The sequence below is a fragment of the Haliaeetus albicilla genome, chromosome 6 (genome assembly GCF_947461875.1).
Source record: "Haliaeetus albicilla chromosome 6, bHalAlb1.1, whole genome shotgun sequence".
In the NCBI taxonomy this organism is placed as follows: Eukaryota; Metazoa; Chordata; class Aves; order Accipitriformes; family Accipitridae; genus Haliaeetus; species Haliaeetus albicilla.
This window is the reverse complement of record NC_091488.1, coordinates 5190338-5210245: the sequence shown is the minus strand read 5'-3', so window position 1 is coordinate 5210245 and position 19908 is coordinate 5190338. Positions and strand designations below refer to the sequence as shown.

At 37.7% G+C, this 19908-nt stretch overlaps 1 protein-coding gene across 1 annotated transcript in view; it reads right to left on the bottom strand.

The window, feature by feature from the left end:
• Nucleotides 1–19908, bottom strand: part of IL1RAPL1 (interleukin 1 receptor accessory protein like 1) — a 728553-nt gene that overhangs the window by 85746 nt on the left and 622899 nt on the right. The gene's annotated exons all lie outside the window — the stretch shown is intronic.

Below are 19908 nucleotides of genomic sequence, written 5' to 3'. Positions count from 1 at the left end.
TTATTCTGTACTTGGACAAAAGACCATGTTATAAGGTCCCTTAAATACAAAAGCTGGAGTCTGTTATCATAAATGTGGCCATCACTTCAAAGACACTAATCAGCAATCACATCTGGTCTCAGTTATGAGCCTATCGTGAAATGAAGTATTAATCTCCTTTATTTGTACACATGAAGTTTGCAAAAATCATAGCTGTTGTTTTATATCTTTCTGTAAAATACAAAGTTCAACATATGGAAAAGATTTCCCATTGAAATATCTGTATTGCTGTAGTAGGTAAGAAAGAACATTTTACTCATAGGTTAATGACTTGCTAATAGTTGAAGGAAGAGAGAGATGTCTGCACCAATCCTGTCTAAAGGAAATTAGCATTTAAAGAGAAATAAGAGCAGCCCACGAAGGAAATTTCTTCGTGGTTAATTGCCTGTCAATATTTTCAAGGACAAGAAGGGATTTTGAAGTTAAATAAAAACATAAGCAATGGCATAAGCATGCAAGTTAGCATTCTCTTCTGTCCCAAGACTTTTCCCATGAACGTATTCTGAAGACGAATGGCTGGCAGGAGGAATAAGCTCCTGACTGTGCAGGGTAAGTATGTGTCTACAATCTGGTACTAGTCCTAGGGAGAACTCCATCTAGGTTTACAGAGATTGGATTCTGAAATAATACAAATACTTTCTTTTCTGAACACTTCTATCTTTATAAACTTTGCTGCTCTTTTTCTTTTTTCTTTTTGGTTTTGTAAATTAATTTGTTTTCCTAATGGCATGGCTTTTATTTAGAATGATTTCAAGATATATGGGTAACATATACCTGTGGGATATTGTATACTTCCAAGATGTTCCTATGGCTTACCCAATTTCTGCAGAGAATCCACAGCATACTTCTGCACAGATGAGTTCGCGTGTCAGTACTGAAATGTCTAAATGGATCAAACACAAACTGGCAACTATTCTCAGCCAAGAAATTTCTTGTTCCGAAGGAAGTTACACTTAAGGAGTACACTTAATTCCTGATAGGCCTAATGGAGTTTATAATACAAGTATGCAAAATGAAAATTAAGATGAAGGACTCTTACAAAGATTAGATGTTTCACGTGTGTTGGATATTGTCCAGCTAAGTCAGAGGACAAAGGTGTCATTTTGTACTTATGAAACTACTTATTGCTAGACAGGAACAACAGCTACTTTTCAGCTATATAAAATAATGAATCTACAATACTAATGCTAATGTTTTCTTCTGCAAATGTTTTGTGATGCTTTCTTTTGCATTGCAGCATTGTTAAAGGTGACATAGTAAAACCAATAGTTCGGGGGGGGGGGGGGGGGGAGAACCCCATAGAGCCAAAAGTTGTATTTCTACCAAGACATGCCAGGTACATGAGTGCAAGATATTTCAGAAAGAATTTACAATAATGTAGAGGAAACTCTGATTTTTTAAAAATTATTATTTTTAATAGGAACAAAATAATAATATAAGCAATTTGGGAGGGGAATGTCTGTAGCTAACATTAGATGTATCAAAGTTAAGTGTCCATAGGTGAATGAATTCTTTATTGTTATATTTACGATTATTATTATGATGATGATTATTTTTCACCTCATAAGGAAACAAAGCAGTGTGATAGCCCAAGTCAGCAAATATTTACATTAGGCCATCAAAAGGTAGAACAAGGGTACTAGAGAAAGGAACAGAAAGGGCAGGGATATTACTGTCCGTACTGACTGCGAAGTTCTGGAAGGTTGTATGACACAGACTGCTTTGGAGACACGGTGGGATTGTCTCCGCAGAAGAACTGGTCAAGGTGGAGCCAGCTGGGCTGCCTCGTACATGCAACACAGCTAAACTGCAGTGCACGTTATCCTCCCACAGATAACTGGGACTTCACTGCTTTGTGCATCCTTGTTATCACTACAGTTATCTCGCTTTCTTTCATAATTAGTATGAGCTAAATATGGGCAAAGAACAGTTTGGCATTCAGAAGATTTGAATTAGGCTATATTGCTGATTTGTCTATGACTGCCAAATGCAGGGGATGAGAGTGGGTTTATAACAATTGCTCTCAGAAAATGACTAAGGATTAAGTCACTTTTAGGTAGGAAACCCTGTGCATTGTCTCCCTCGATATTTTTAGGCTTCTGTTTGACACAAAGGGAAGTACTGAATGTATATGGAAGGAGGCAGATCTATTATCGTAAAAATTGATGTTTAAAAGCACTAGATAGTTCGAGTGCCTACACGTTTGCATACCTAACTTGCTATCAGTTTTTCTAAAGGGCGCCTTGTCAAGCTTCTGTAAGCAGCCCTACCTTTCCCTTAAGCTACCTTAGCAGCACCTCAGTGTAGACAAAGAGCACATAAGTAATTACTTTTGAATATCCAGGCCACAGTCTATACGAACTCTGAAGCATGAGAGTGAGTAGGGATGATGGCTCTAAACTCGATGAATTAATTCTGTGAAACCAAATGTCCTGTTCTTTATTTTTCCCCAAGAACTCCCAGTCTCCTAAGGGGGAAGACAATGGAAAAATAATACGTCACTTTTAATCCCAGGGAACAGGGAAGAACATATTCAAAATTTCAGGTCATAAAAAGAAAAAAAATATGTTAAGAAAAGAAAGAAAAGATTAAATTAACAGTGGCATCTCATTACTTCAGCTTGCTTTCAGTCTCAGTAAAACTACCAGTGGGAGGAGACACCACAAAAGAACAAGAAAATATGAGGACAGGAAGAAAGACTGGTACAAGTCCTAGAGCAAAAAGCATTGCATGTAAGAATCAACAGCTCAGACAACAGAAATCATCATTATTATTAGCAGCAGGTTTCCCAGCAGCGTCAGGCTCTAAAGCAGATGAATTTGGAAAAGTGACAGTAGTAAATGGCCTGCAAAAATGCTAGTGACAGGAGGTCTTCCAGGCTGGTGTCCAAATGTTGGATGATGCCACATCAAAATAAACCTTATCGATCAAGAATTTCTATTTCAGAGATCTCCAACTTTTAAATTGTAACATAAACCTTATGTAGTCTCATGTACCAGTACTGAGCTCACAAGTTCTTGAACATCTGTTATTTCTTGCCCTTTTGTAGCTCTGTGTAACAGAGATGTGGGCAAATCTTCCCTTCCCATCCCCACAGCTGAGATGTGAGCCAAGCCCTGCAGTGGAGCCCAGTCACCATCGCTTCTTGATCCAAGAGACTCAAAGGAACTTTAAAAAATAGTCTAAACGCATGTTGTATATGAGAACTACTGCCCTGGGTCAGACCCAACCTTGAGTAAGAATAAGTAATGTGTAGAGCATTACTCCCCACCCATAATTCCAGTTTCTAAGTCTCACCAGTTTAAAAACTTCCTGAAACAGCTCTTGCATCTGGTAAGGAGCTCTTCCATGAATTTGCTTCTCCTTTCTTGAAACCATTTGTATTTTTGCTCTCAGTCACATCCCAACACACTAATCTTACAGCTGCTGAGAGCTGGTCAGTAGGAAATACTCGGGACAGAAGTACATTATAGTATCCAGCAGCGTTCAGATATTAACGATGTGCTATGATTTGTTCCCTCCCAGTACCCCCAAATCAGTTACATTTGTTTTTTCGTTTTTTTTAAAAAGAAACTTAAACCCAAACACACCACCACTACCACCCCCCAATTTCCCTTGTCTTTAATAACAAGGACACTATAAAATATTTAAAGTTAAATGAGACCATGGCTCAATCCACTCACTTCCAAATCACTTCTTTTGTCTTTCTTTTTGTCTCCTTGATATGTAGGCTAAACCACTACTGGTTTGCTGTCTTGAAAAAACCTCCAGGTACAGGAAAAACATAAAATTCCTCAGACTTTTACTTGAAAATTTTGCATGTGGGGGAGAGGAGAGAGGGGCTCCTGAGTTTAAGTTAATCGTGCTTGTGACCCTTTCATGAAAAACACTGTCAAGAGCCAGGGAATTTCATTTCCTTTCATAGCAAAGGAATAATTAAGACAGGATTTTACTTTTTGAACATTTGCAAGTCTACATTTACACAGTCTACCCTGAAGCTAGCTGACCCTTGGTCAATGGAATTAAATAAGGACTTGTAAGATGCAATTCATCTGACCTACTTTGGACACCACTTGCGTTTACTCCAAAGGACATCCAGATCAATAGATGAGAAGAAAATATCTACATTGCAGATTCCTTAATTTGTTCAGATGACTTTCACCCCTTCTTTGGATCCTGAAGGACTTGACTTCACTGTACGGCAGAGACAGTTCTGGGCACGTGTGGAGTCACAGATGCGGCTGGTAACTAAAACAAATAACTGCTCCCAAATAAAGCTGAGGCATTCCTGCTTGAGGTAGCAATGAACTGCCATTTCAAAGTTTACAACTGTCTGTACAGGAGGCCTGAAGATCTACTACACCTTTCAGCGCCTAAATTCTTGTACCTTACGCTCTTTTGTAGGAGGGAGAACTAGGTTTTAGGAGGCTTTGTTGTTCATTACACCTTGTTTTCAATCTCGGTGTCAGAAACGGCCGCTACTGACAAGAATGACATTTGCCAATGTGTCAATACATTGCAGGCGAAATACTCAGAGGTTAATGACTTGACCCTTTTTCCATCCCAAATTATCTTCTGAGACTGTTCTACACGCGTGGTTTTTGTTATTTCATCTACTTCTAAAAACTATATTGCTTAGCTTTAAGAGGCAAGCTGAAGAACTATAAAAAACCTTCAGCAACCTGTGTATTTCCTGCTATTGGGCAAAATTCCATTTTTTATTATTTTAATTTTAATATGTAATAAAGATTAGAAAACCATATTCCCACAGAGATGAGCACACTCTAAAATTGGCACAGCTAGGTTTTGCTGTAGATTGTAAAGAAGACAGAGCTGCCTCATTTGGTTTTAAAATGGATACGTTGAATATAGCACATGTAGGGAAGAATTAACTAACTGTAGCAAAATGTTTTTCTCAACTGCTTCTCTCTGCTGGAAATCCCACTATCATACTTAAAATCTAAGATAATGAGAAAGCCTCTAAGCTGAAAAAGCAGTACCTCTAATCATTTCAATCCCCATTTAATATACAATTTTATAAAACAGAACAGCCTTCCTTATCCCAAATTCAGATTGAAATATTTTCTTTTCAAATTTTAATATATTATTTTGTTGCATATTCTTACAACGCACTGCTACCCACGCTGGCATCTGATCAACAGCAAACAGGCTCTTGCTACGCCTGGGAGACAAAAGCGAACAGGAATGTACAAAAGCCCAGTGAAAAAAAAAAAAAACCTGGAGGTAAGACGCGGAGTACACGCTGAGGTGTGACAACAAGGAATACAGCGTGCCAGCAACAGACAATGACAAGATCACACAGATATACACGATAGCAGGACCTAATCTGAAATAGCTGGGCTTAGTGAGAAATACTGCCAACTCCAATAAGAGTTCTACTTAGGCGAGAGGAATTTCGTTCAGCCGCAGGCGCGCGAGACTCCGGTATTGCCGAGGTGTTGACTTTCTTCTTCTGCTTATGGCACCATGGGGCACTAGGGACAAGTACAGAGAGCAGAGGAGTGATTTTCCAAGTGTGCTAGTTAGAGCGCCTAACATTTGCCATTTAAAGTCTGGCTGTCCAGTTCAAAAGAAATCTAGGTTCCCTTTGTTAGCACAAGATCTGCTCCTTGGGGGGAACTCAGCCTTTCCACATTCATGTCTAAAATGGGGTAATCCTCCTTTGGGAGATGTCCCTCTCTTGCCCTTAATTATATAGCAATTCTAGATGCTTAACGATCAGATAGTCAAAGCCAGGAAACTGAACCCTCTAAAGTTTGGGGAGGGGGAGCAGGGAAGCAGGAGGAGGGATGGAAGAGAGAAGGAGGTTTCTCATTAATTTTTATGTTCTTTTTCTCTAGTATCTAATACTCAACTAGTAAAGATTAATATTCATTCCTGCTAATAGCACATACGGCACATGAAATAAATAGTATCTTATTTGCAAAAAAGCCTCCAAACATTTTGAGAAACATTAATATTTCAAAGTGATGAGGGAGTTCTGCATGCCCGAAAAACCTGGAAGCCACTTCACTCCTAAGTCTATTGACTGAAAGTAAAAACAACTTTCAAAATCTATTTCTGTTCCACAGGTTTTGTCCTATGAAGTGGCAAAATGGAAAAGGGAGTGTATTTCAATAATGCAGATGAGGTTTCTGAGTAAATCCAAAGCTTTCTGCACACTGTGCCGTCCTGATGCCCCCTCCCACTGAGGTAGCATGCCAGCAGTTTGGCTGCCATACCGGGATATGGACTGGAAATTTATTTATACACGAAGTAGATTAACCTGACTTTCTGACAGACATGAAATTACATCTAGACTGCTTTCAAAGTAGCTGAAAAGGGTACTGAATGCCAGACATGCTGGTCTTCATCGATGGGCTTGAAGGATATAGTTTTCATTGCTTGATGGTATAATAACTTTTCTTTAAAACACTTTTTTTTTGGTCACTAAAGGGCCAGTGTTTATAAAAGTTTGATTTCACATTGTATTTGCAGAAACTGCATTACTGAACTGAATTATTCCATTATTGTAAAGTTAGGCAAAACTATGTTTTCTCATTGTTTTGGTTGGGATAAAGTTAATTTTCTTCTTGGCAGCCCATAAGTTGCTGTGCTTTGGATTTGTGACCAAAACAGTGTTGGTAATTCAGGGATGTTTCCATTACTGCTGAGCAGTGCTTACCCAGAGCCAAGGGCTCTTCTGCTCCTCAGCCCACCCCACCAGCGAGGAGGCTGGGGGGGGCACAAGGAGTTGGAGGGGACACAGCCGCGACAGCTGACCCCGACTGACCCCAGGGATATCCCAGACCATGGGACGTCATGCTCAGCACATAAAGCTGGGGAAGAAGAAGGACGGGGGGACGTTGGGAGCGATGGCGTTTGTCTTCCCAAGTCCCCGTTCGGCGCGATGGAGCCCTGCTGTCCATCTCTGCTTTCCCTGTTAAACTGTCTTTATCTCAACCCACGAGTTTTCTCACTTTTATCCTCCTGTCCCATCACAGGGGGAGTGAGCAAGCAGTTGTGAAGTGCTTATCTGCCTACTGGGGTTTAACTGCAACACTATGTGCTGTCTCATTACCACCTTTACAGAGGCAGAGGTTTTACATCCAAACATACTTTATGGAGCGCAATTTCTAGTGTGAATGTAGCCAAGTTTTTGATGGATAGATTCTTGTAGTCACTTGTTTGCAGAACGTTCAAACACGAGTTTGTATAATTTTATATAATTATGTAATAATATCCAAATCTGGGAGCATTATTACTGAACTGCACAACAAATGTTTAATAGGATCAGATCTTTATGTAATGATTTGACTCTTTGCATTTAGAAAATAAAATAAGGAAACATTAAGTAAACATAAAAATTTTAAATAATGATTTAAATTAAGAATAAAAGAGATATCATCTGCACATATGAATACACTGTATGCATATGACTTGGGTTATGTGCTGGTTTTAACATTACATGCTTTAGATAGAGCAGCATTATAACGCAAGCATAAAACAGAGAGGCAAGTTAATAACGTTTGTGCAGTATGTCCTTTTAGAAAAAAGTATATGAGCTATTTCAAAAGCATGTTGGCAGTTTGCTAGTTATTGCTTCTGGAAATAGTCCCATAAAATGAGTGCAAGCTGCCCTCTAAATTATAATGTAATTTTCTTATTTTAGTGGAAGGTAAGCATTTGGAATACCATCTTGTTTATCGCAAACAGGGAGCACCGCATTTGCTCGATGGAAAATTTTAATCAGTTAAGTGAAGTTTGTGGATCCAATTTAACCTCTGTTAGGAGTCTGGTTTAAATATTATACTACGGAATATGTTCCTGTTCAACTGATGACAGTGACCCGTCCACAGAATTATCACGATTACACATGTGAAGTTATGTCCTGCATGAGAATTTTTGTACACTGTAGTATCAACCCTGCCTACTGGACTTATTTTAACCAGTTACAAGGAGAACATTCTAGCGTATAATAAAGCAGGGTCCCATAAAGGATAACGAGTATAGTCTTGTCTTTCATCTAGTTTCCCTTGTTTTGTGTGGGGGTGGGAGAAGCAGGGCTCTGGCCGCTTCTCCGGTTGCTGCACATTTGAGTATTTGCTTGTCTAAGATGTGTGTAAGAGATGTTGGACCTACTGTACGTGTATGCACTGATTCATAATTATGAATAACTATTCGTATGCAGTTAATCCAATATATTTGCCAAGGCAAACTTAATGAGCATGGTAAGATCACTTTCTCTGAGCATGAACAACATCTACAAACCTCGCCAGATACGTCAGAGCCCTCTTCACTGTGGAGCCCTCTTTATTTTATGCAAGTTTTGCACATAAGAACTAGGTCTTTTATGTCTCAGCATAACAAGCTTATCATATATATGTTATTCTATTCATGTATATGTGCTGAAGGTAGAACTATGGCACTCCTATCTGGAGAAGGTGAATCACTTCTCTGGGCAGTCATGCTTGGGTCCACTGTAAGTGGACCACAAAAGATGCCACTATCCAGCTCTTGTAGCAGTCAAGCCCAGAGCGAAGGAAAAATTTCCCTGTAAAAGTGATGTTCCAGTGGCTTCATTGAGTGATACTCAGGATGGTTCAGTGGCTTCAGTAACCCTGGGTAATCAGGCTTAAAAAATCTCCAAGGGCTTTCTTCTCAGTGAGCAGTGGTCAAACATGACCCTGTACAAAGGTGTGCCAGAGTGTAAAGTATGCGGGCAAATAATGACCTAAGGACAGTACAACTATTTCAGTCACAATCATAATACATGGGAGGACTACCTGTCCTACAAATTTTAATGTTACTTTGCTTACTAGTGCTAAAACAGAATGAGGCTGCAAAGCAGTGTTCCTGAGAGCCAGAACCTGTTACACACACTGGCCATGCGGTGTCAATGCCTTCGAAAGAGATTAATTGCAAAGGAAGATAATGTTCAGTATGAGAAAGGACAACATAATATAAACCTCAGAAGTTTCACAGGTTTGTATCCAGAGGGAACCATTATGATCATCCAAATTTGATTTCCAGCAAAACAGCCCCAAAAGCTTCAACTACTAATTTCTTCACTGATCCCACAATTCTGGTGGAGTTTGAGCATATCTTTTAAAAAGACAGCTAATCCTAATTTAAAGACTTTAAATGATGGAAAGTGCTCCACAACCCTCAGCAAATTGTTACATAGCTTAATTACATTTTACTGCTGAAGAAGTCTACCTCATTTCGACTCTGAATTTATTAAGCTTCTAATTCCAGCCACTGGGTCTCATTCTCCCTTCATCTGTAAGATTAAAGAGCCTTCCACTACCAGAAAGCTTTCCTCATGTGGGCAGCTGCGGACTACAAACAATTCACCTCTTAACCTTCTTTTTGTTTAGTTAAATAGATTGACTTTTTAAAGTCTTTTACAGTTGAGACAGGTTTTTCAACCTTACATTATTCTTTGCGTTCTTTTCTAAATCATTTCCACACCGCTGACATCCCTTTTACGCTCTTGAAATGAGAACTCTACAAAGAATTTCAATAAGTTCTTGTTAATATCGTGGACAGCACTAACCACCTTATACCTACTTGCTACTCTCACCTTTATAAAAACAAAGTCTGTGTTTGGCTTCAGAGCCACAAAATCACTTTGTGACCTCAGGTTCAGATGCTTGTGCCCTGGGGCCTCCAACTGGTCTACTGGAACAGGGAAAGGTCCTTTTGAAATTCTTTCATTTTAGATAGAGATCTTATTAAGCTATAATTCTAAATAACTTTCAGACAGAACCGTATTAAGAAATCCTTATATATATAAAAAACTGTAGTGCATGGAAAAAGCCATCTGCTCTTACGCATGTATTATCCCAGGAATAAAACCATTCATTAGCTGAATAGGCAATAATATAGTGCTAGTATAATTAATATTTTTATTAATTATAAAATTTTGCTAAATTAATTAGAAAAAATCAATGTGTTATAAATCATTGCTTACTAGAAACAGTTTCCACTTGGGTAATGTTAAATCTAAAATCAGGGGCTTTAGCTGAAGCTCTTATCCATTAGACGCATAAAGAACCCTACTCTAAGCTAGACATGGAAGTTTATCCTGAATAGTTCTGATGAACAGAGGTTTTAAAATACAAACATCAGTCCAAGAAATCAGTATATGATTTTAAATATCTTCACTGTATCTAGAAATTTTCCACTTACACTCAAACTGAAAGGACAGCATTACTCCTCCTCCAAGTGAGTAAGCAAGCCAAAAGAAAAACAGGTAGTGTCAGATTTTCTCTTATAACATTTTTACCACCCATGCTTTGGTCCCCAAGCAGCACAGAGATACTAGTTATAGTGGTTACTCATGGCTGCGTTGTTTAGGGCAGAGTTTCCATCTTCACAGAATTTTAATGATTTGTGCTACAAGACAACTTCTTAAATATTAATTAAATTTTGAATCAGTGGCTGAATTGGTTTTGTTCCAATGCAAACAATTTTAAACACGATTTTACAGTTCTTAGTTCTAGGGATAAAGAAACATTGTTCTTGGCTTCTACTGCAATGATTGTCCATTTTCCTGAGGGCTAGACAGATCTTCTCCTCAGCATCATTTTGGGGCTTCCTTCCTGCGAACGAGAATCTAGGGAACACATTTTCATCTGTATCATACTTCTCCCTAATTCCTTCTCACTCTGCTGCACTGTGGCTTTGAGGGATGGACAAACGGCAGCAGTTATTTCCTGCTACTGATTTGTAGCCTAGAAATTCTCCCTCTGCGGGACTTGAACTAAGTTTGTCAAGAACTTGAAAAGAGAGCCATGTCCCTTCTCTTTCTTCACATTCCTTATGGACACCCACCCACACAAACTTCAGTACAAGAGCCACCAGGAATGAACATTATCACTTTCCTGTTCCTACTTTCCCTCTTACTGTAGACATCCGAGGAGAACCTACAGGTTAGAAAAGCCAGGCTTGTGCTGTTCCATCCTCCACATGTCCAGACTGGTCCTTAGAAAGCAATACTGCAAAAAGCAATTTGTTCAGCAGCTTGTATTCCTTCAATATAATTGATGACATTTTGAAATTCTGAGATAACCTCTTATTTTCACACAGGTGAGAGAAACTGCTGCACATCTAGGGACTAGTGACATTCGGTAGATGAGCTGTGTTTTTTCTATTCAGCTTCTAAAGAAATTACTAGAAATTGCTTCCATGCCACAAAACTGGGGACATTCTCCTTTCCTTCCCCGTGACTTTTAGCAAATACTTAGAAGAAATATTAGCTGCTTTCTCAACAGTTTGTGGAGCTGTGTGAAACTGAATTCCTCACTTGCTGGAAGCAGTGTATTCAGTTTTTGTTTGTTTGATTTTTTTCTTCAGTGTTCTGCTTGCGCATGTTGAGATCTTCTCTGAAAGCCAGATTATAACAGATCCTAAACCTCAAACAGGATTGACAAGTTTCACTGGCCTTTACATATAAAACTATGTAAAGCCCTGAACTCCTCACAGAGTTGCAAACAGCATCTTAGTACGTGGCTCACAGGCTTTGCAGTGCAGAGCCAAATCTGGATGAACTCCCAGGGTCTGTGCAGCCCTCCAGTTCCCCTGTAACTTTGTGAAATTACACTTGTCATCTTAAAAGTTCTGCAGGGTGCTAATGGGTAACCCTGTGTCATAGACAAATACGAGATTTGCAACCCTGTAGATTTTTAAGGTACTCCCCGTAGGGCCTATTTTGCAAATATCAATTGCAGTCAATGAAATAACTCATAATTATAAACAATGCTGTAGTTAGAAAGATATCTTGATCTTGGGTTCTATTTTTAGTAACAGAAAACAAAGCATTTCTGTTAAGAAACATTCAAAACCACTCAATGAATTCCAAGTACAAATACTTGCTGCTATTTCTAAGGATTACTTATCAAAACATCGCAGGATGCTCATCTCTTTTGTTGTCCCACAGCAGTACCCTAGGCTGAATTCAAGTTCTGCACTGCTCCGTGCTGAGATATATGGAATGCCTGTCAGGCTCAGAATAAAGTTTTGTTAGACTTCTGAGCACCTATGTTACATGGTAGATTGACTTCGCCTGCTGCCCATCGTTAAGGTCTCTGGAATAACTTTTAGAATGTTGCTAGACTTTGCGTCACGTCTTTAACTGATAATGTGTTATTTTTGCTGGAAGTGTATTTGATCACATTTTTTTTCAGGTTGATATTTTTTAGGCGAAATTTCTAATCTCCATATAAATACTAAATCTCAATATAGATTTTATGACTTCTTTGTAGTAATGTTACCACTGATATTACTTCTCTCTCCTGTTCTATATATCATCAGTAAAGACCATTCATGTGAGAATCATTCCAAATTCCACAGCAAAAATTAAGGTATTAATCAAGACGGATAGCAAAATCTATTCCTGTGGAAAGCCACTAGACACCTCCAGTCAGCAAAATGCTATTTATCCTAATGATTAGCTTAGCTGTCTTCTGAACAACGAAAAGCAATTTGTTGACATTTTGTGCACAGAATCTTGCCCTCCATAAAACAACCAGCATCTGCTGTCATGAAAGAAAAAGGGAAAAATATTTGTGAGAGTACCACAATTAGCTATTTATAGTTACTATGGAAACAAAGCAGAATCAAATAAGCACCAGAGCTTGTGTGATTACATTTTTGTTCATTTGACAGTGTATTGAGCCATAGGCCTGCTTTTAATAGCATTTTCTTTCAAATATTGATATAATTTAGTGTGATGGATTTCACATTCAGGAGTACCCTATTTGATGATGATAAGTGGAGAGATAAGAAGGCTTAAATTCTGCTAAACTATAAACACGAGCAACGTGCAATGTAGAAAGTTTTACATGTCTAAAAGAAAAAATTCCCCAAGTAGGTTGTAGAACAGAAAATGTTGCTGCTCTTTGCCAGCTGTTCTTTGCTACAAAAAAAAAAAAAAAAAAAAAAAATCTTGCTTTTTCAATTCATGAAGATGATCTCACTATCATGAAAAAAAGCATTTATGTAGACCTTATTGGGCTGCATGGATTAACTATATCACAGATAAGAAAATGGAAGCTTCTCAAGCTATGCTGAATCTGAAGATTGTTTTTATGAATGGAAGAACTTAATCAAAATGCTTTATCTATTTTAGCTTCTTTTTGCTAATAATACAAACATCATGAAGACAATGATACATGGGGGAAAGATTCCAGACAATACTTTTGTTCCAGAATACATTTTTGCTTGATAACGAATACTAATCTGATCATTGCCAAGTCTTATTGCAGATGCTCATAAAATTAACTCTTTAGCTGTGTAACGAATTGACTGAGAAAAATAACTCCTTAACTGTGTAAGAAATTTATAGCAACACCAACATAAAAAACTGCTTTCTTCTTCATACCTACCTACCAACTTTTAAACCAAAAAAAAGTGAGTTTCAGCTTTTCACATGGTTTTCAGACAAAAGACAACATACAAAGTATATATACACATAGAAATAAAAATTGCATATATAATATAAAATTTGCTTTGTAGTCCAGTTTTCGAATAATTCTTGCTTTCTCAGTTTATATTCTTTGCTTGTACTTATATTATATTATATTATGTTATGTTATTTTACATATATAACTTGTGTGCAGTAATAATGCGTGTGGAGGCAGCCAAATAAAAGTTTATCCAATAGCTCCATCACTCTCACTAATACCACTATTTGCCTCTGATCCCTCTGGCCTCTCTTGATTATTTGACAGGGAGAGTTATTTAGTGGTATGTTTTTGAACAATAGTACTTCTAAAACTGTGAAGGGTACTAGTGAGATTTGTACACAAGAGTCTTCCCTGCAAACTTCAGAAATTGTTACCTAGTAAGGAAATCAAGGATTATTGGCTTTGATTTTTTGCATGCAGAAAGTTCACTGTCAGAAATTTAGGACTATCATTGCACATTATGCTGAATCTTTACTCATGAAGAAGTTAGATTGCATCATTTCTGGTTTGATTCTTGAAAGATTTCAAACATCACTTTACTGAAATAAGCCCACAAAAATACCTACATCTTTTTGTCAAATGGAAATATTTTGTGATACGTTTTCACCAATTCTTTAGGAAGGAATTTTGCCATCTAATAACTTAACAAACAATTTTGTAATATTTGGTAACAACTATGATCTTAATTTCATCCAACTGTGTAAAATGTAGTCATGAATATGATAACAGCTTATCTTTTGGTTTAACTTTTTTCCCCAACTGAACACTGAACAACGCATGGATATTTTGTTTAAATATAAGGTTGTGCATTCATTTCCATAATAATCAATGGTCTGGTTTTTTAATTCAAAACCCTCATATAGCTCCTGGAAAAGGTAACCCCACAAAGAACCAGGCAGACTGGAACTATTCCAAAAAAATTAACATCAATCATAAGCAGCTGCTACCTGTTGTAAATGTTAGCTCAAGCCCTGGAATATGGCATTAACTTGAAAGGGAACTTGAAGTTATGTATAAAAAGAACATCTTAACATCAGTGTAGAAAAGGTTTTCTTAAATGTGGGAGGGAGGCTCAGAATATCATACTTTCTGACACTTCAAATACATTTGCTTTTTTGCACTCCACTTTTTAAGTAAAAAGTTGTATAATTAATTTATAGCTTAGAGTATGCGTTAAAAAAAAATCTAAAATTTTATTTTGTGCCTTTGTTCATATTTTTCTAAGCTCAAGATAGGCAAATCATGTGGCATGGATTTTTATTTTGGGATGGGGACAGGTTGTCCAACTATGAAACTTGGAGAGATACTGACGTGTGAGGTAACCCAGAACACGTAGTGCTAATGTTATAGAAATGAGTTAGCAATTGTTGAGGAATCCAGTGTTGTTCCTCACACAGTGTTATTCCCTGTCACTGATATGCTCCATGCAATTAGTGCATCTCCTCCTTAGCTATCCAATTCATGGAAAACGAGGAGAATGCCATTCTGTTTCTTTGTGTTTCAGGACATTTACGTTCTATCTACTTTATGTACTAGGCTTTTGCAAAACCCAAACCCCAGGATTAATGCTTAGGGGAAAAAAAAAGTACATGCTTTAACTTTTTGTGTTATGGTACATGTGAAAATAGGGTTTTACATATAGGATTGATGCACCCACTCATATCAAAACACTAAAGATGAATCAAGTAATAGATTAAAGGGAAGAGGTACTTAGTGACATCTATGAAATATTAAAAAAATGTTGAGAGCACAACTTAAATGCATGAAAGTAACTGCACCATTTTACACAGTCCTTAGATGCAACTAATTTTAAATATACGAATTATTTTGGAAATTATCTCAATTTAAGGGTATTAAAACACAAAAAAGACAATACCACCTTCTTACTGCAATTCATGTGTCCAGACAGGTACAGGAGTGTCCCTGACGCTCAGCACAGATTCAGAGGTATTACATGTATTTACTACTCTCACTGTTGTTACCGCTCATGGGCATTACCATGGCAGTAGCCCCTGGGCATCTCTATCATGAAGGACAGCCAGCAACAGGTTGCTGTCTCACACATACGCTATCCATCAGTGTGTTTTCCTGAGACTCCTTCTAGCATCTTAAGTAGCTTCTGATTTTTCTTGGTTTTATCTTTACTCCCTTCCTTGGAGGAGGAGGGAGTTCATCTCCCCACCGCAGACAGAAAAGCTGCTTCACTGCTCCTTCCACAAAAGATCACAGTAATAAAATGCTTTGAAAGAAAGACCAAGCTATGGGTGAAAACCAGTGCCCGCAGACACAGAGGCCGCGAGTTGTAATCGCAACGGTAGCTCTACGACAAAAAGAAACAGAAGCTCTCAGTTACTGGAGTCCAACTTGCTCTCACACCCAGAAAGATTCCGACTACAACCTATTCTGTATTTATTTCAACTAATCACCAGTTCAAAGATCTATTTCAGTCATGTAAAGAGAATTACAGTGATGGCAGCACCTAATTTTTCTAATTACAAGGGACTTGTAGGTACTAAGACTGTAATCAAAGTTTTTGAAAATATTTTCACATCTTATACAGTGCACACATTACTGTGGTGTGGTATAACGCTTGTATTGTTACAGCTTTGGAAAGCGTCCTGTCTCCCTTCCCCCCCCTTCTTGGTGATAAAAACATCAAAACTCAGATTTCTTTTTCTTTACCACAGCTCTTCATTCTAGTTCCTCAGCTGGGCTTGTGATAAGTTCTGTATTTAAATCAGCTTTTCTGTTAAGAATGAAATTACTTTATGGATGATATCCTGGTTCAATTTACATCAATAGCGATATTCCTCTCCCTTCGTTGGAGCCAGAATTTCATAATACAAGCTTAAATTAATTTTAAAATTATTACTGGAAGAAATGCAGCTTCCAGAGGCAGAATTTGTCTTGTTTCCAAATGCTTTTAATAATATAATTTTTCACACTTTCATATAAGTAAAGTGTATCCTTGTCCAGGAAAAACAAAAGGACAGTGAAAGAGAAAAAACCCCTCAACTTCCTATGGTGATACCAAAAAAAGGGGGAAAAGCAATAATTTCAAAAATAAATTTAGTACAGTTGTGTACCACAAATGCTGTAACACATTAATCAAACTGATGGGGTTTTGTAATGTTATTTCAGAAGGTTTTATCTAGGACATATTTATATATGTCCTGCTTTTCCATATTTTAAGACATTGGCTTCATTTTCAGTATGATTAGAACTCCTGAATCTTCTCACTTTAGAAGTATCACAAAATCCTTGTGATGTACTTAGATAAGTTTCCAAAGAACAACAGATTCTTGAATCTCAATTTAAATTCTTTTTTGGACTGAAATCGTACTTCTATATGTTATTATGCCACTAATTGTTGACATGAGTCAAAGACATGCTTGAAAAATATTTCTATCATTTGGTGATGAACTTGCTTGGGAAGTGTTGCTAATACCTTAATAAATGAATCACTTCATATCAGATGATTTAGTTTAATTTTTTTTTTTCAAACTGGAACTGACATGCACATAAAGGTCTTTGAAGGCCTGAAATTTAATAAAAATAACTACATTTCTTAGCCTCTCTATCAGGTCTTTTTCATATTTGGTTCTCATTTTTCTGCCATCTTTCTCCTCTAATTTCTGACAACATCATGTCTGATGAAATTGAGTGAGTCAGTAAGAATGTGTTGCAGACTTCTGTTTATAACCCAACATCTGACTGATTTGTAATATTAGAACATCTTGTCAGGTATGTGAGGAAGTACAATGTGTTTGTTAGCTGGATTCTTCGTTTAGAATGTTTCTGGGTTTGTTGATAAAAATTATTATTTTTCCAAATACTGTATCATCAGGGAAAGGAAAGACAAATGTTTCCTCAGTCTATTACAATTAAAGAAGCCCTTCTGCTGCCAACAAATGTACATGTGTTTGCTTCTAAAGACACAGTCCTTATGAAAGAATTACAATAAATACATTTTGGTTGGTTTAAACAACAGATGGCTGACATCTTTTACACTTTCATTTTTCCAGTGCTATTTTACCACCATCTGAAAAGCTTGAATTGTAGCACTTCTTGTGGTTTTGTTGATTTTGTGATAGGAACCAATCTGGGAAGGAGTAATGACACCTCTGTGAAGGGTAAATGTTTTGCAGCAGTTTTCTGCACGTAAAGTCTGAGACAGTGAAAAAGAATAGGTAATCTAAAGAGTTTAGCTTTAGTTATGAAGCTTAGCTGGTGAGAGATTGGAGTGAAGAAAAACTGTGCTGGCAAGAAATTTCTAGAAAAGGCAGTGTGCATCCTTTCTCCTTATTGAAAAATGTCAGAAATTACTGGAAACGTCCAGTTCTTATTGCTACACCAAGACCTTTGACTTTGGAAATAATTGACATTGTAAAAGCTCCTTTCTTCCTCTCTAAGCAATTTACAAAGTGGAAGATGTGATGGAAAGCGGAATAAGGATGGAGAAACTGCAAGGTTTCTAGGTGAAACAGAAACGTTTGGTCTGGAAGTGGAAACTCCTTAGGCGTGGATTCCCTGGTGAAAGCAGTCCCGTCAGTCGGTAGAAGTAAAAATCTAAAACTTTTTCCTTGCAAACAAATGTGAGCATGCCCAACTTTCCCGTGAAAGGCGGAAAGTCACGCTACACCCAACTACCTTCATCTCATGTTTCTCAGGCGCAGGCAGGAGAAGGCACCCCGCCGGCTCCATGTCGTCCCTCCCTGACCTTCTCCTTCCTCTCCTCTGCACCCAAAACACCTTTCACTCTTCTGCAGGCTTTAATCTGTCACAGGGTACTCAAACGGATCCCGGGGAGGCTTACACAGAGCAGGTGATGGGCAAAAGCAGAATAAGTTGCTTTAAAGCAGAGTTAGTCAAATCTTTCTGGCAAGGGAAATTGCATCAAAATGTTGTTTTTTAGAAAGCTGAAAAGCTGCCCAGAGATGTGTCAGTTTAGACAAAGATGAAATTTTTAATAAGACATGTGTGAAGAGAGACAGAGAGACACAATTCAAGGTACAGGCATAAAGGTACCTGCATTCTCACCCAAAATGCTCAGCCAGCATAACTCTGTTCTTTGAAAATGTTCAGGGGTTTTGTTTATCTTCCAACAAGCAATTTCAAAAGAAAGAAAGAAAAAAAACCCCAACAAAACAAAATCCCAACACCTAAAATTTTGACACAAGATAGAATTGAGACTGCTAAATTTTGGACAAGTCTAGCTTAAGATGAGACAACTGAAAAGAAAAAAGAAGATATTTTTTGGCAGCTTTCAAAAAAATCCGGTAGCAGTCTACCTGTAGCAGTGTTAAAATAGAACTTTTTAAGCTCAATTATTGTAGCCTTTAAAACTACAGTTCGAGAAAATTTTAATTACGTTACTTTCTTACAATGAGCAATGCAGGGAGAAATATCTAAGTATTACCTCCCTGTAAGAGAAAATTAATTGAAGACTGTGCTAATTTGAAAAATCATGTAAAGAGGCAGGATGAATTATTATTGCATTTGAACACAGTGACATGTAGCTACTTTCTTTTCTGCTTTATTTTTTTCCCCCATTTCTTGAGCAGTGTTCCTTATCAAAAGTATATCATGTTATCTGATCTAAAGAACAAGTTGGAAGAGCGCTACATATATATCATAGTCTGTATAAGTTGTCATCTTTGGGGGAAGGAAAACAAGAAAATTGAAGCACTGCAAAGTGCTTCAGTATCCAAAATATCCATATTGATTCAATGTAAAGATGTGCTAGGAACTATGGTAAGTGATCTGAATTTACAACTCAGCACAGGAAGAAGTATCTTGGAGCTGAACGCTTCCACTGCTCATTTTTCCACTGCTCTGAGATGTATAGTGACATTTTTTTATGAAAACCAATTGGCTTTAAGGACATTGGATAGAGGAGAGCAATATAGTGCACTAATCTCTGAGATATACAACATTTTGCAGAAGCTTTTGGGAAAAGCAGTCAGCTGTATTGATTTGGAAGGCAAAGAAAGGAACTTCCCAATAGGAGAAAAGGATAAAGAACTTGTACATGGCTCTTAGAGACCAGGGTAGAATCTCAGCTGCCCTACATATATACATAGTCATGCATATATACTGTTTTTCCAGTGAGAATTCAAGGTTGCTCCTAATGTTTAATTACAAGAGAGATAAATACTCTTTCAGCATTTGGGTTGGGTTTGTGCTATTTTGTGGAAAGCTGGCTTGCCTCCCTTCTTGACAGAAAGTAAGAGAATGAAACAGCAATGGTTGTAGAAACCCTCTAGAGGTACATCCTGAGTGAGACGTGGTGGAGCGGGGACTAAGACAGATACAAGGAGATCACAAAAAAAAGCCTGCCTTCATGTCAGATGAGCTGTACCCATGCGAATTGGCCATCACAGTGATGGAGAAATGA